The sequence below is a fragment of the Macaca nemestrina genome, chromosome 14 (genome assembly GCF_043159975.1).
Source record: "Macaca nemestrina isolate mMacNem1 chromosome 14, mMacNem.hap1, whole genome shotgun sequence".
In the NCBI taxonomy this organism is placed as follows: Eukaryota; Metazoa; Chordata; class Mammalia; order Primates; family Cercopithecidae; genus Macaca; species Macaca nemestrina.
In genome coordinates this window covers 2,341,456-2,358,427 of record NC_092138.1, presented here as the reverse complement: position 1 = coordinate 2,358,427, position 16,972 = coordinate 2,341,456, and positions in this window count along the sequence as shown.

Sequence of the window (16,972 nt, the reverse complement as noted above, 5' to 3'; positions counted from 1 at the left end):
TTCGGAAAGTTTTGTTTCCCTTCACCTCCGTTCTTCCAGCGTGCTCTAATACCGCAGCATCCACTGGTTGGTGCCTGGATATTGTACAGAACCATCTATAAATCACACCCAAGTTTTCTCTTCCTCACCCAGTTGATGTTAGGGAACTCCCTATGAGGCCATAGATGTGGGCTAGGAAAGAAAACATGATGTAACAGGAGTTAGGACCGTCAGTGTTCCCACTGCTTCTTCCTGTAACTTACCTTCAGGGCCGCCTCATGCCCCATCACGCATGCAGTCATCCCTTGATATCCCATGGGGGATTGGTTCCACAACCCCCTGCAGATACCAAAATCCACAGATGCTCAAGTTCCTCATATAAAATGCTGTAGTGTTTACATATAACCTACCACATCCTCCCTTATACTTTATCTCCAGATTCCTTATAATACCTAGAACATTGTAAGTGTTATGTAAGTAGTTGTTATACTGTATGTTTTAAGGGAATAATGACAAGATAAAGAAGCCTGTACATATTCAGCACAGACTATCCTTTAAAAAAAAAAAATTGGGCCGGGCGCAGTGGTTCGCGCCTGTAATCCCAGCACTTTGGGAGGCCGAGGCAGGCGGATCACAAGGTCAGAGATCGAGACCATCCTGGCTCGCACTGTGAAAGGCTGTCTCTATCGAAAATACAAAACCATTAGCCGGGCGTGGTGGCAGGTGCCTGTAGTTCCAGCTACTTGGGAGGCTGAGGCAGGAGAATAGCGTGAACAAGGGAGGCAGAGCTTGCAGTGAGCCGAGATCGCACCACTGCGCTCCAGCATGGGCGGCGGAGCAAGACTCCAAAAAAAAAAAAAAAAAAAAAAGTCTATCCGAGGTTGATTGCATCCCACACAGTTTGAACTGCAAGGGCTCACAGATGCAAAACCCACTGTATCCCACTTCATTTGATGCTGGAGTGCTGTTCTGCACGCCTAACTTTATGGCTTGGTGGGTCAGATAGTACCCAATGTATGATGGAAAGCTCAGGTTGCAGGATAGCTAGGTGGCCCATGATTAAGCAGCCTCCACTAAGGCCCGGGAGCAAGCCAAAACTGCTTCTCAAAAGGAAAATAGTGACCGGCGGAAGATGGCATGCTCCAGAGTCCTAGGGTCCACACCGATTTGCCTGTAGAGGCCTGCCAGGGGCTTCAGATAGTGTCCCTATCTGCCACTGACACTTCAAGCTCCATTGGATCTCCTGGGACATAAAGCCCAAGTGGGAGAGCAGCTTGCACAGCAGCCTGGACCTGTTGTAGAGCCTGCTCTTATCCTGGGCTTAAAACTAGCAGCTTTGTGGGTAAATAGGTCAGAGAGTAACACACTCAAATGAGGAATATGTTGCCTCTAAAATCCAAAGAGGGACTAACGGTGTTATGCCTCTTTTTTTGGTTGTACATGGAGCTAGATGCAACAACTTATTCTTCACTTTAGAAGGAATATCTCGACCACTAGAATCCTAGAAATTTCACTGAAGTGAAAGGCCCTTGAATTTTTGTAGGAATTATTTTCCACCCTCTGACGCACACGTCTTAGTAATAAGTGTAGAATAGTTGCTACTTCTTACTGCTTCCAGTCGGCATTATGTCATCAGTGAATGGACCAGTGTGATTGATATCTTACAGAAGGGAAAGGCAATTAAGATCCCTTCAGATTAAATTATGACACAGGGCTGGAGAGTTGGCATACACCTGAGGTAGGACAATGAAAGTGTATTGCGGGCTTGCCACCTGAAACCAAACTGTTTCTGGTGGTCTCTACTAACAGACATCAGGAAAAAAAAGTATCTCCCTGATCAATAAGTGCATACCAGGTACCAGGGGATATATTAATTTACTCAAGCTATGAAACTACGTTTGGAACAGCAGCTGAAATTGATGTCCTCACCTGATTAAGTTTCCAGTAATTGACTCTCATTCTCCAAGATCTATCTGTTTTCTTCACAGGCTTTACAGGGGAGTAGAATGGGAATGTGATAAAAAGTACCACTTCTGCATCCTTCAAGTCCTTGATGGTGGTACTAATCTGCTAGCCCTCCAAGAATGCAGTATTGTTTCTGGTTTGCGGTTTTTCTAGATAGAGGCAGTTAAGTGGCTTCAACTTTCTGCCATAATTGCCCTCACTCCTCAGGTCAGGAAACCAGTGTAGGGATTCTACCAGTTGTTGAGTATGTCTATTCCAATTATTACTTCTGCAGCTACAGAGATAACCAGACTGGACCCACTGCAAGACAAACCCGAACTAAAACTCCACTGATCACCTAACCGCCCTAAGCCCCTACTCTCGCATGTGGACCCGAGTGATGTGTCAGTTTTCCTGGGGTCCTCTGAGTCTGAGTTCAGAACCGATGTCCGGTAAAACTCCCCCAAAGTCTGATTATTGCCTTTGCCCCAGTGCACAGTCATCTTGGTAAAGTGCTGTCAGTCCCTCTGGGAAGGCTGGGAGAAAAATGAACAGTACACAATTTTGGTAGTGCAGTGGGGACACAGCCTCCTCGTTATTTAAGGAGATGTGGGTCTGCAAACTGGTCCAAGTCTTGGAATTGATCAGGAGCTGTGACTCCATTTTTTTGATTCAAGTTAGACTTTTATTCACTTGACTCTTCTTTTTATACAGAACAAATAAGAATTTAGTAGGCTTTCCATCTATTTTATTTCTGTGGATACTATGACCAGCTAGCCAATGCCATAAGTCTCTATAAATCAGACTTTTTAACTATAGTTTTGACTTTACCATCCATTACAGTAACCACGTTCACCTTGTCTTTGGTGACTAAACGCTGCACTTGGCGCCTGCCATCCTGGGATCCAGTTACTCTCCTTGTACTGAGGGATCCTATACAGTGGCAGCAGTTCCCACTGTAATCTCTGACCTAGAGAGAAGAGCAACTGCAGAGCTCTTTACAAATATTGGAACTCCCTCACAAATGTATTTCTCGTAGTCACGACAGAAAGTGTGTCCTGAGCTCGATGTGGTAGCTCACACCTATAATCCCAGCACTTTGGAGGATCGCTTGAGCTCGGGAGTTTGAGGCCTGATTGGGCAACATAGCAAGACCTTGCCTCTATAAAAATCTTAAAAATTAGCCAGGTATGATGGTGCATATAGTCCCAGCTACTCAGGAGGCTGAGGCAGGAGGGCCCCTTGAGCCCAGGAGTTTGAGGCTACAGTGTGCTATGGTCACACCCCTGCACTCCAGCCTGGGCAATAGAGTGAGCCCTGACTCTAAAAAATAGTAATAAATAGAAAACGAAAGCATGTCCTCTTGTTAAAGAAAAGACTTTTCAATGACACTGGTTCGAGGATGGTAAGGCTGACTTTTTCAAGATCATCAGAATAGATATAGGGACCACCACAATAGCATTTTACAGTGAGGGAGAGATATTGGGCTCAACTCTGAACGCAGCTTGGTAAGTGGGAACTCATTGCCAAGGAGTAGGGTGGGGGTCAGTGGATTGAAAATTACTAAGAGGAAACTTCAAGGGTAAGGAAAGATTCTGGCTTAACTGACCTAACAGAATTCTTGCTGAAAACAGGCTGGGGTGTTGAGACACCACCTGTGCACAACGTGCAGGTTTGTTACATAGGTATACATGTGCCATGTTGGTGTGCTGCACCCATTAACTCATCATTTACATTAAGTATATCTCCTAATGCTATCCCTCACCCATCCCCCCACCCCACGACAGGCCCCAGTGTGTGATGTTCCCTGCCCTGTGTCCAAGTGTTCTCATTGTTCAGTTTCCACCTGTGAGTGAGAACATGTGGTGTTTGGTTTTCTGTCCTTGCGATAGTTTGCTCAGAATGATGGTTTCCAGCTTCATCCATGTCCCTACAAAGGACATGAACTCATCCTTTTTTAATGGCTGCATAGTGTTCCATGGTGTATATGTGCCACAGTTTCTTAACCCAGTCTATCACTGATGGACATTTGGGTTGGTTCCAAGTCTTTATTATTGTGAATAGTGCCACAATAAACATAGGCGTGCATGTGTCTTTATAGCAGCATGATTTATAATCCTTTGGGTATATACCCAGTAATGGGATCGCTGGGTCAAATAGTATTTCTAGTTCTAGATACTTGAGGAATCACCACACTGTCTTCCACAATGGTTGAGCTAGTTTACAGTCCCACCAACAGTGTAAAAGTGTTCCTATTTCTCCACATCCTCTCCAGCACCTGCTGTTTCCTGACCTTTTAATGATCACCATTCTAACTGGTGTGACATGGTACCTCATTGTGGTTTTGATTTGCATTTCTCTGATGGCCAGTGATGATGAGCATTTTTTCATGTGTCTGTTGGCTGCATAAATGTCTTCTTTTGAGAAATGTTTGTTCATATCCTTTGCCCACTTTTTGATGGAATTGTTTGATTTTTTTCTTGTAAATTTGTTTAAGTTCTTTGTAGATTCTAGATATTAGCCCTTTGTCAGATGGGTAGATTGCAAAAATTTTCTCCCATTCTCTAGGTTGCCTGTTCACTCTGATGGTAGTTTCTTTTGCTGTGCAGAAGCTCTTTAGTTTAATTAGACCCCATTTGTCAATTTTGGCTTTTGTTGCCATTGCTTTTGGTGTTTTAGTCATGAAGTCCTTGCCCAAGAGCATAGGGATTCTTTCTAAACTGACTTAGCAGGGTTCTTTTCTTTTCTTTCTTTCTTTTTTTTTTTTTTTTTTTTTTTTGGAGAAGGAGTTTTGCTCTTGTCACCCAGGCTGGAGTGCACTGGCGCAATCTCGGCTCTCTGCAACCTCCACCTCCTGGGTTCAAGCGATTCTCCTGCCTCAGCCTCCTGAGTAGCTGGGATTACAGGTGTACACCACCATGCCTGGCTAATTTTTGTATTTTTAGTAGAGATGGGGTTTCACCATGTTGGCCAGGCTGGTCTCAAACTCTTGACCTCAGATGATCCACCTGCCTCGGCTTCCCAAAGTGCTGGGATTACATGCATGAGCCACTGTGCCCAGCCCAGCAGGGTTCTTTTCTAAAACTGAATTTTCCAAGGAAGTGTACAGATGGGCCTAGGTGAAGTTTCAGAAGCCTGACTAAAGTCTGGTCAAGCAGAGGATCTTTGTTCCCTGTACCCTCATTGGGTGAGTGAGCAGGTCTTACCTTATAAATTCACTTCCACATATCAATCTCCCAAAGCCTTTGGATACCTTCTATGGTATACCAAAGGCAGTTCCAGCATCTCAGCTAATTTAGTGTAGGCCACTTTTGGGTCTGTGGTTCAACCTACTAACCAAATTGCCAGAGCCCTTTCTAATTCCTCAAGCTACAATACTGAATAAATAATCTCTGCTTAATGAGCCCATAGCAATAAATTTAGTCAGATCCAACATTGTCTTCCTTCCACCATCTCACACCTTAATATCCATTTTTATTCTTATTCCTCATATTTATGATGTGTAAGTTAGAAAAATTTTGCAGTTCTTTTGGCATCTGGTTCACGTCTTCATGGGGCACACTTCCTACTTCGCCTTTAAGAACATGCTGGGATTTTAATCTAGTAATGAGTCTGGAAACAAAGAGGGGTCTGGAAGGCACTGAAGAGAATCAGCAGTGTCTTGCAGGGCAGCTCAAAAGGAGGCCATTACAGATTCTCATTAAAAGCAGGTTAACCTCCTCAGACAGAAGTGGAAAGGCTACTTCTGGAAAAGAAGATGCAGGAGAGTTTAGGGATTCAATGTCCCCAGCTTCATCGGAATATGCCCATAAATCCCCATTCCAAATTCCAGCATGCCACTGCTTCCCAAACACCTTAACAACCCACACCCTGTGAGATTAGGGATTCAGTTTGTGTTGTAATTCATCCACTCACAGGACAAGACTTTGGGTTTGGTTTTCAGAAATCTTGGCTCTGTGGCTACAAGTGTTAATGATTTTTTCAGAGCATATATAGAAATGTTCAGGTCATTCTGTATGGCACTTGAGCCAAGTCCTGAGCTGATTCTTTTCTTTCCCTACTTTGTCCACTGCAGTTACAAGCAACCAGCTACTCTCATACTGGTTAGTTTAACAAAAGTGTTCTAAGGTATCAAATACTGGTCACCCTGAAATGTGCCTCTCCTAAGTATTTGATTAGGAATATCCAATGGTAATATTTGGCATCACATCACACCATGAACTATCTGTGCTCCCTTTACCACTGGAAATAGAGTCATTGTTGCCTTTAGATTTAATCAGATTAGATAATCCATTTCAGAAACTCCAGAACCAATTCAGAAAACTCAGTCTTCAGTTTCTTTTCCTCTAGAACCACTGTCAGTAGGAAAATCTGTATTTTAAAACATTGGCTCATAGGATTGCGGGTGCTGACAAATCCAAAATTTGTAGGGCAGACCAACACTCTAGCAACTCTAGGTTGTAGTCTTGAAGCAGTTTCCTTCTTCTCCAGGAAACCTCAGTTTTCACTCTATACCTTCAACTGATTGGTGAGGCCCACATACATTATGGCGTGAAATCTGCTTTATCCAAAGTCAACTGATTGTAGATGCTAATCACATCTACATAATACTTCACGGTGACGTATGGACTGGTGTTTGACCAAATCACTGAGGACCACGGCCTAGTGAAGTTTGACACATAAAATGTAATCATCTCAGGAGCATTCTCTTTGATGTATCCCCTCCCCAGTGGTCCCTTCCCCACCTTCCCACTTGTTCCTTCTCTTGCTGTCATTCCCACCTTATGTCCCTCAACACACATACACACTCTGAAAACAGTTTTTGTTCTTTTTATTTTCTATCCTTTTTAGATAGCTCAAGTAGGCACTTTAGATAGCTCGAGTCTAATTAATACAGTCTGGGGGAAGGTGTTCTTTTCCTCAATGCCTTTTATGGAATGCCTTTTATAGAGTGTAGTTCTCCTCACCCTGCGATTTTTAACAAGAAGTGTCTTCAGGGTTTCAAGTTTCAGGTTTAAGGCCTCTTTGTCACCAAACCTTCCATAATCTAGGGTTTATTTCCCCAATCTAAGACGGCTTCCCAAAATAATAAAGCAATAATACAATACCTAGCATTCATGGAGGATGACAAAGCGCTTTACGTTAATAATTTTATTTGATAACAGACTCCAGAAAAAGTCAGGATTAGGGCCTCCTATTTTTTTTTTTTTCTTTGAGACAGAGTTTTGCTCTTGTCGCCCAGGCTGGAGCGCAATGGCATGATCTCAGCTCACTGCAACCTCCGCCTCCTGGGTTCAAGCGATCCTCCTGCCTCAGCCTCCCAAGTAGCTGGGATTACAGGCATGCGCCACTGTGCCCGGCTAATTTTTTTATTGTTTTCTTTAATGGCCTCCTATTTTTTAACTATGAGTCGGAATTTGCTGCTTCTGATATGATGAGAAAGTTCGAAGTTTCTCTTCCTTGCTTTGTTGTGTGTTCTAATTCTTTTTTGCCCATCCCCAGTAAAGAAAAGGCTCGGTATGATTTCTTGAATAGATTGTTTAAGCGATTTTCAAAACAGGACTTGCTCAGCGGTAGGGAGTCTTCTTAAAAATGTTCAGAAGTCACTGGGTGGAAAATTGTGAGCATATAAGTGTTTTTCTTGGTCAACCATGTCATTTTATGACCAAAGTTTGACTTGACATGCTGGAATTAATCCACACGACTTTGAAAAGAATAAACTCTTTAAAAAGAGAGACAGAACTCCGCGGGTGTTATGAGAGTCATTGTCTCAAACCCAGTTGATCATATTGTGGCAGAAGAAACAGAGTCCTGCCATGAATTATAATTTTCAGGTTAAAAAAAAAAAATTTGTAGGGAAGTCTGAATAATTTAGTACAATTTTTAAAAATACAGACATGCACAATTCCTATATGTGCATTTTAAAATGTTCACGAATGATATAAACTAGATATATTTCTTAGAGGTGTTTGAAAAAAGGTATTTCTTTTTGTGCTGTATTATCTCGATTTAAAAAAATAATTAAGATGCATAATTCTCATGAGATAACAGATTCAGAAGAATATAGTTCAAGAAAAAAATTTAAAGAACTGGTAAAGGAGAAGGAGGAGGAGGAAGAGAGTGTGAAACATGGTAAAGGCGTGTCTCCCATTTGGGAACTGGTATTCCTAAGATCCGCACTGACGCTGCTCATCCGGTCCATCACACAGCACATGCGTGAGGAAGGGCCACTGCCCAGCTGGACTCCAGCGTGGTCCACACATGACAGTCACAACGAACCTTCATGAGGATGTGAACTATTGGCTCCAACTTACCATTCCCAGGCAAAGAAATAGGAAGACGGTTTTGCTAAGAACTAAAAAAGGGATGGACAGCAAGGGCATATACCCAGGGGCAATGTTCTACCATGACTGCTTTACTGAGAGCACAGAGTGCTTCTGCTAGGAATCCGAACACTTGTTCCCTATAGCTCCCCTGATTGCCCACAACCACCACCACATACTCCCCTTATCCCAACCATGGGCAGCAGATTGAGCTATTAACAGAAGTGTCCTTTCACTGGATTTCTCAACCCTTTCCTCCTCATCCACACTGAGAAACAGTAACAGATTGCTACTCACCCAATACCCAGGGGAAGTCCATTGCAGGTAGGAGTAACAGCAAATCCTTCAATTTCTTGATTCTGTTCTTAAAAATCTTAGCAGAGGCCACTGCAGTGGCTCACGCCTATAATCCCAGCACTTTGGGAGGCCAAGGCATGTGGATCACCAAGACCAGGCTGGCCAAGATGGTGAAACCCCGTCTCTACTAAAAATACAAAAATTAGCCAGGTGTGGTGGCGGTCACCTGTAATCCCAGGTGCTCGGGAGGCTGAGGCAGAGAATTTTTTGAACCGGGGAGGCAGAGATTGCAGTGAGCCGAGATTGCACCACTGCACTCCAGCCCGGGTGACACAGCAAGACTCCATCTCAAAAAAAAAAAGCTTGACAGAGCATTTCACAGGGAAAGGCCATGAGGGAACATCACCTGGGTGATGGTAACATTCTGTATCTTGATAAGGATGTCAGTTATACAGGTACACACATCTGTCAAAATTCAAAGCATGTACACTCAAGATGTGTGCGTTTATTATATGTAAATTTTACATAAAAATAAAAATGTTGTAAACAAATTTTGAGCAAATGTATGAATGCTAAAGTATTTAAGAGGAAGTACTAGTGTCTGCAAAATGAAAGAATTTTTTTCATTTTCTGTGGTAAAATATACATAATATAAATGTATTATTTTAAGTGTACAATTCAGTGGCATTAAATACACTCAGAATGTTGTGCAACCATCACATTTATTCATATCTACAGATTTTTTTATTCTCATTCCAAATAGAAGCTCTGTACCCAAAGAGCAATAACTCCGCATCCTCCTCTCCCCCACCCTCTGGTAACTTCTACTCGACTTTCTCCCTCCATGAATTTGCCTATTCTAGGTACCTCATGTAAGTGGAATATACACTATTTATCCTCTTGTGTCTAGCTTCTTTCACTTAGCATAATATTTTCAAGGTTCATTCTTGTTTTACATGTATCAGAATTTGATTTTTTCTGGTGCAGTAATGTTCCATTGTGTGTGTAGGCCACATTTTGTTGATCCATTCATCTGTTGATGAGCATTTCGGTTGTTCCCACCTTTGGGCTATTATTAATAACCCTGCTGTGAACGCTGATATACAAATACCTGAGTGGAATTGCTGGATCATATGGTAAGTCTGTATTTAACTTTTTAAGGAACTGCCAAACTGTTTTCCACAGAGCTGTAACATTTTACATCCAAACCAGCAGTAGGACCTGGATAAAAGGTGGCTAAGACCCAGTTAAATAAAATACTGTTAGTTATTGCCCAGTTGCATCTGGTTTCTAGTGGCAAATAATCTAGCCATGTCCTTGACTGGATCTCCCAATGATTCTTCTCAGTCATTTGAACGAGTATGATGGTGGTGACACTGGCGGGAGGCTGGAGGACACTTTAACACATGAACACACACAAATCCAGTGCACCCCACTAAGCCACCCAAACACACATGAAACACAAAAACTATCCTTGCTAGGGAACAGCCCTGGAACAAACCCCCTGGACCCCTTGTCACCACCAGCCCATCCTGTAAGAAGATGACAGTCGAAGCCACAGTGAAAGAATTGGAGAGATGCTGTTAGACAAGTCTGTCAGCTGAAAGGGGCAGAAACCACTGTTGAACTGCGTATACGAGAGGAGGACCTGGGTGACGCAGGCCTGGCTGGATTCTGGGCTCACAGAGCATCATCAGCACTCTGTCTCTTTCCCTGCAGGACCTGCTGTCCTCTGCCTTGCACACCCCCCCAGCCAGGCTCATCCCTATCCTCCTTGGAGGAAAGTACCAGGCTGGTGCTGCTTGGCCCTGCCTGGGTCACACACCTGCCTCAGGATGTGGAGGACGGTCAGCCCAGCCACAGCACATGGATTGCTACGTGAAGGATGATGTTCCACAAGAAAACCAGGATGGCTTCACCAGAGAGGCGAGAGCAGCAGATGCCCATGACAGAGAGTGTGTACTCTGAATAAAAGAATTTGGATTTTTAAAAAGAGACAGGAAGAAAAGGACTTCCAAACTCTAGAAAGTTTAAAACTAATAGAATGAAACGTATTGTGTATAAATGTAAAGCTCTGTGTTGAGATTAAATATATGTATCAGTTAAATTTTATTTAAACATATATATTTATTTATACACACACACAAACATATGTATGACACAAGTACAGGATGAAGAAGAAATTAATAGTACTCTTTAAAAATCTCAGTTTTGGGGCTGGGCGCAGTGGCTCACGCCTATAATCCCAGCACTTTGGGAGGCCGAGGCGGGCAGATCACCCGAGGTCGTTTGTTTGAGACGGGCCTGACCAACGTGGAGAAACCCCGTCTCTACTAAAAATACAAAACATCAGCCAGACGTGGTGGCACATGCCTGTAATCCCAGCTACTCGGGAGGCTGAGGCAGGAGAATCTCTTGTACCCAGGAGGCGGAGGTTGCAGTGAGCCAAGATCGTGCCATGTCACTCCAGCCTGGGCAGCAAGAGCAAAACTCCGTCTCAAAAAAAAAAAAAAAAATGAGTTTTGGGATACCAATAATTTCAGTATTATTAACAACCTGACTTGGGCACCCCAAAAGTTTGCAATAATGGCATTAAATGGCCGGATAGAGAAAGAGATAGTGGCGTGAATGCCTGCTTCCTGGTATCATGTCTGGAATTTCTTGTCCAGGCCTGAAAGCTGCATTTTAGGAGGGGTGCTACTGAGCATCCAGAGAAGACAGCATTTCGCTTAGTGAAGGGAGTGGGCTTACCGATGCATGGCAGGAGGAGTAATCTAGAAAGAAGTAAGCTTTGCGGGGCACAGTGTAGAGAAATTCCTGCTTTGCATCAAACAGACTGACCGGGCAGGCCTCACAGTTGTGCAAAGCCCTGAAAGCACAGGCTTGGCTGCAGATGTCGGATGACTTTCCAGACCAGTTTTGGAAAAAGCTCTTGAGGATCAGAAGCTCCTGGGATTTCTGGTATCACCTGATTTCATGGAGAGAGACAGTCCAGGGCTGGGAATTATGTGGCATCTATGTGTTCCCCAGTTGCGGGATCCATCTGGCCGATGGTTACGGTGGTCAGCGACTTTCAGAGGCCTGGAATTCATGACAGATGCTGTCGCTAATGTGCTTGGTGCCCCACTGAGGCTGCTGAGCAGTGCTTCCCGTGCGCCCGACGGCTCTTCTGGGTGCCTCTGAGAGCAAAAGTGGCCTCGGAGTCCGAAGGAGGGTAAAGTGGCCACAGCTGCAGACACAAAGTCCAGACTTTAGCTCTGGACCACATCCAAGTGCATCCTGCATTAAGTTCAGGCACATCAAACTGCCCAGTCAAGGTCTGCCAAAGGAAGGAGTCTGCAAATGACACAATCAAACACACTCTTAATTTGTGTTTATATTATTCACTCCATTTTTGATAAATTACTACAATTTTTAAAATTACGTCTAGTAGTTTTATCAGTTGCTGAGAAGAGTGTTGAAGTCCAAACTTACAATTGTGGATTTGTTGATTCTCCTTTCAACTTTGTTGGTTTTCACCTTATGCATTTTAAGGCTCTGTTCTTGGTGTGAACACATGTAAGACCATTTTGTCTTCATGGTAAATTAATTTTTAAAAATCATTATGTAATGTCCCTCTTTGTCTCCAGTAATTCTTTGCTCTGAGTTCTACTATATTAGTATTAATGTAGTGACTTCCAGTTTTAAGTTAATGTTTGCATGGTACACTTATTTTAGTGCTTTTCATTTTCAATCTACCTATGTCATTGTATTTCAAGTGAGTTTTTTTGTAGATCCAGCATAATGTTGAATCATGTTTGGTTTTTTGTTTTTTAATCCACTCTGCCAATCTCTGTCTTTTAATTACTGTTTGTAGACCACTTCAAGAATTGCCTTGTAGCAATTCTGATACATGAGGACTGAAGTCTGCCATTTTGTTATTTGCTTTCTGTTTGTTTCCTATCTTCCTTCCTTCCTTCCTTCCTTCCTTCCTTCCTTCCTTCCTTCCTTCCTCCCACCCTCCCTCTCTCTCTCTCTTTCTCTCTCTCTCTCTCTCTTCTTTCGGCAATGGAGTCTTGCTCTTGTTGCCCAGGCTGGAGCACAGCAGCGCAATCTTGGCTCACTGTAACCTCTACCTCTTGGGTTCAAGCAGTTCTCCTGCCTCAGCCTCCTGAGTAGCTGGGATTACAGGCATGCACCAGCACACCCAGCTAATTTTTGTATTTTTAGTAGAGATGGGGTTTCGCCATATTGGCCAAGCTGGTCTCGAACTCCTGACCTCAGATGATCCACCTGCCTCAGCCTCCCAAGGTCCTGGGATTACAGGCATGCACCACCACACCCAGGCTTATAGTGTTTTTGATCATACAGCTTTGGATAGTTTTCTTAGTGGTTGCTCTAGGTATAACAATATACATATGTAACTAATCACAGTCTACTAATATTGATGTTTAACCAATTCTAGTGTGGTTTAACAACCTTTCCTACATTTACACCCCTTTACTCTGTCCACTTTTAAAATAAAATTTCTGTCTTGTTTCCTCCTTATACATTGAACACCACATTAGGTGTAGAGTTTTTGCTTTAACAGTCAAATATTATTTAAGAAACTCATGAGAGATTGGATAGTCTTTCATATTTGCCCTTATTTTTACTCATTTTGATGCTCTTTCCTGTCTTAAGCTTCAAGCTGTGAGCTATTGTGTCCGGCCTCATTCTTAAAGGATATTTTCACTGGATGTAGAATTCTGGGTTGACAGTTCTTTTTTTTTTTTTTTTTTTTTTTTTTTTTTTTTTTTTCTGTACTCGAAAATTGCTTTCTACTTTCTTCCAGTTCCAGGATTTCAGATTGAAAATGTTGGGCCAGACGTGATAGCTGATGCCTATAATCCCAGCACTTTGGGAGGCTGAAGCAAGAGGATCACTTGAGCCCAGGAGTTCAAGACCAGCCTGGGCAACATAGGGAGATCCTGTCCCTACAAAAAATACAAAAGTTAGTTGGACATGGTGGCGTGTACCTGTGGTCCCAGCTGCTTGGGAGGCTGAGGCTAGAGGATCACTTGAGCCTGGGAAGTTGAGGCTGAAGTGAGCCATGATTGCACCACTGCCCTCCAGACTAGGCCACAGAGTGAGACTCTATCTCTCTCTAAGAAAAAAAAAAAAGAAAAAGAAAGAAAGAAGAAAGAGAGGGAAAGAAAGAAAGAAAGAAAGAAAGAAAGAAAGAAAGAAAGAAAGAAAGAAAGAGAGAGAGAGAAAGAAAGAAAAGAAAGAAAGAGAAAGAAAGAAAGAAAGAAAGAAAGAAAGAAAGAAAGAAAGAAAGAAAGAAAGAAAGAAAGAAAGAAAGAAAGAAAGAAAGAAAAAAGGAAGGAAGGAAGAAAGAGGAGAAAGAAAGTTATTTAAATTGGGGCTCTGCAAGTAATGTGTTGTTTCTCTCTGATGCTTTCAAGATTTTTTCCTTTGCTTTATTTTGTTTGTTTGTTTGTTTCCAGAAACTTAATTTTGATGTGTCTTGGCATCAATTTATTTGGACTTATTATGTTTGGGAATCACTCAGATTCTTCAGTCTGTAGATTTATGTCTTTTCCCAAATTTGAGACATTTCAGCCTTTATTTTTTCAAACACTTTTTCAGTCCCCCCTTCTCTCTCTCCTGCTGGATCTCTGTTAACACATATGTTAGCACTGTAGTTATTGTCTTATAGATCCCTGACATGCTGTAATTGTTCTCTTTTCTTAACCTCCTTTTTTCTGCTGCTCACGTTGGGTAAATTTTATTGATCTGTCTTCAGGTTCATTGATTCTATCCTCTTTTATGTCCACTCTACTATTGAGCATATCCAGCAAGCTTTTTATTGTGGTTATCATATTTTTCAGTTCTCTAACTTCCATTTGGTTTCTTTTTGTAATTTTTGTTTCTTTGGTGAAATTTTCTAATTTTTTACTCCAAAAAAATTGCAATTGCTTTTTGAGGCATTTGATAGTTGCCTGAAAATGCTTGTTAGATAATACTCTATCTGATTTATCTTAGTGTTAGTGTCTGTTACTTTTTTCTCATTTCTGTGGGATTTTTCTGATTCTTGGCATGTCAAGCATTTTTAAAATCATATCCCAGATATTTTCTCTATTACGAGTCCGTGAATCCTATTTAATTTTTCCTTAAATGTAATCCTATTTAATCTTTTTTAAAATTGCAATTGCTTGTTGAGGCATTTGATAGTTGCCTGAAAGCCCTTGTTAGATAATACTCTATCTGATTTATCTTGGTGTTAGCGTCTGCTATTTTTTTTTTCTCATTCTGTGAGATTTTTCTGATTCTTGGTATGTCAAGCATTTTTTAAAATTGTATCCCAGATATTTTGCATATTATGAGACCGTGAATCCTATTTAAACTTCTTTTAAGTGGGTATAGTGCCAGGGCCAGGTGGGTGTGTTTGGTCAGCTTCCTAATAGACTCCTCCAAACCCTCTGGCAAAAATGGGGCACTGACTCACACTGCATTGTTGCAGATGGGTGGGATGAAAGTTCAAGTCCTTCCTCATCCCACATTCATCTTCCTGGTCAAAGTGGGACGCTGACTCACACCACCTTGTTGCCTCTGAGTGTGATTGTGTGACCAGCTCCCTGACTGGCTCCACTGCCTTCAGGGTTGTGGGGTGGGAGGGAAGGGAGGAAAGGTAGAAGGCTGACTCACACCACCTTGTTGCTACGAGTAGGGGTGGAGGGTCGGCTCCCCTCTGCATATTATTGATATCAGGAAAGGGGGGAAGCAGAGCATCAGCTACCCTTCCTTATGGCACCCTAGTCTGCCTTGTTGATGCCAAGTGGAGGTGAAGGGTCAGCACCCAAAGGAGCTTGATGACAGGGCCTGGAGGGGTGAAGCCTCGTTGTAACCAGCTCTGCCTTTTACTGCATCATCAAATGTCATTGCTGCTGGGTGGGGGTGAAGGCGCCGCTCACTGTTTGACCGCGCTGACACCACCCCTGTGCGGGAATCAGAGCACTGTCTGCTTCCAGGCAGAGGATGGAATCTCAGCTCCTCCTGCCACCCACTTCTGCCAGGCAGGGGATGCAAGATTATCTCTGTGCTCAGCCCCGCCAATACCACCAGACTGGGAAATCAGAGTTCCCCTGCCTGCTTCTACAGGGCAGAGGGTAGTACAGTTTTTCTGTTGATGTTTGGCTGGTGTAGGGCTGATATTGCTGAAAGGTTTTCTATTCGTAGTCCATCCATTCCAAGACCTTTGGCTAAAGAGAACACACTTTTGTTAAAGTTTTTGTTTCATTGTCTGTGCCTGTTGGTAGTTCTGGGATGGAGGTTTCTGTGGTGCCCTGTCTATGGCATACGAGAAGCAGAAGAAAACAGAGAACTCGTCACCCCGCAGTTCATCAACCCTTGATGTCTCTGGACAGCCCATCTTCTTCCATGTATCTTTTCAGAGTTTTGCTATGCTTGTTTATTGTTTTGTTTCCAAAGATTTCTTTGTGTAGAAGGAAGGACTTTTATTTTTTATGTCGTTAGTTTCTCTGAACTTTCAGAAAGAGATGTGAAGGTTTCTGAATTTTCTGAAAGAGATGTGAAAAGCCTTTCAAACTTCACAGAGCTCCCTTCTATTGGTTGTGTCTAGGACTCAAAAATATGGCAACTTGGCTTTCTGAGATGTTCTGCCTTTATTCTCCTCCCTCCCTTTAGTCTAAACCTTCTCTCTCTGTCGTCTTTGTTGTCCCTATCCTGCTTGATTTTCATTCCACTAGGAGGCTCTCTTCAGTGCAGGGCCTGCCCTAAAAGGGATCCCTGGCAGGTGATTTCGGAGGAGCTACACTGCTCCATCCCCTTCAGCTTATGTTACACAAGCCCCTTGAGCCCTGCTGGTATTGGAGAAAGCAAACCCCTCCTTTTAGAGCTGCTGTTCTGGAATCATCCCACCCCAACGCTTTCCTTGCTTCCTCCTACACAAGATGTCACTTGTAGTCAGGTGGCTTTTATCAACACCCCATATTTTGGGATTCGTGAGAACATCCTGTCACCATGTTTTTAAAAAACATATTGTCCCTGGTGTTTGGTGTTTTGTTTCGATACCTAGCTGCTTTGTCTTTCTTTTTTTTTAGTGTGGCAATGCAAAGAAACTAAACAACTTCACTGCCACTGTTGTCTTCCAGAATTCCGTCTTTTCATTCTTCGTCTCCTGTTGTCCGTTCTTCTCACGACAGCCAGAGTGGTGTCTTCTCTGCACTGTTCCTTCATGGATAAAGTAACATCACTGGTGTTCACAGGTTATCCAAATCAAAGAGAGAATTCTCGTTTTAAGTCACTGACAGATTTAAACCACCCCTCCTACAAGTTCAGCAATGATAATTAAGGTCAAGGAAAACTTCAGCTAGTCTTTTGAGGCCACAGTGTCCAAGGACGAGATGTACTTTTTAAATTTAAAATTTCTATAATGGCATTGACAT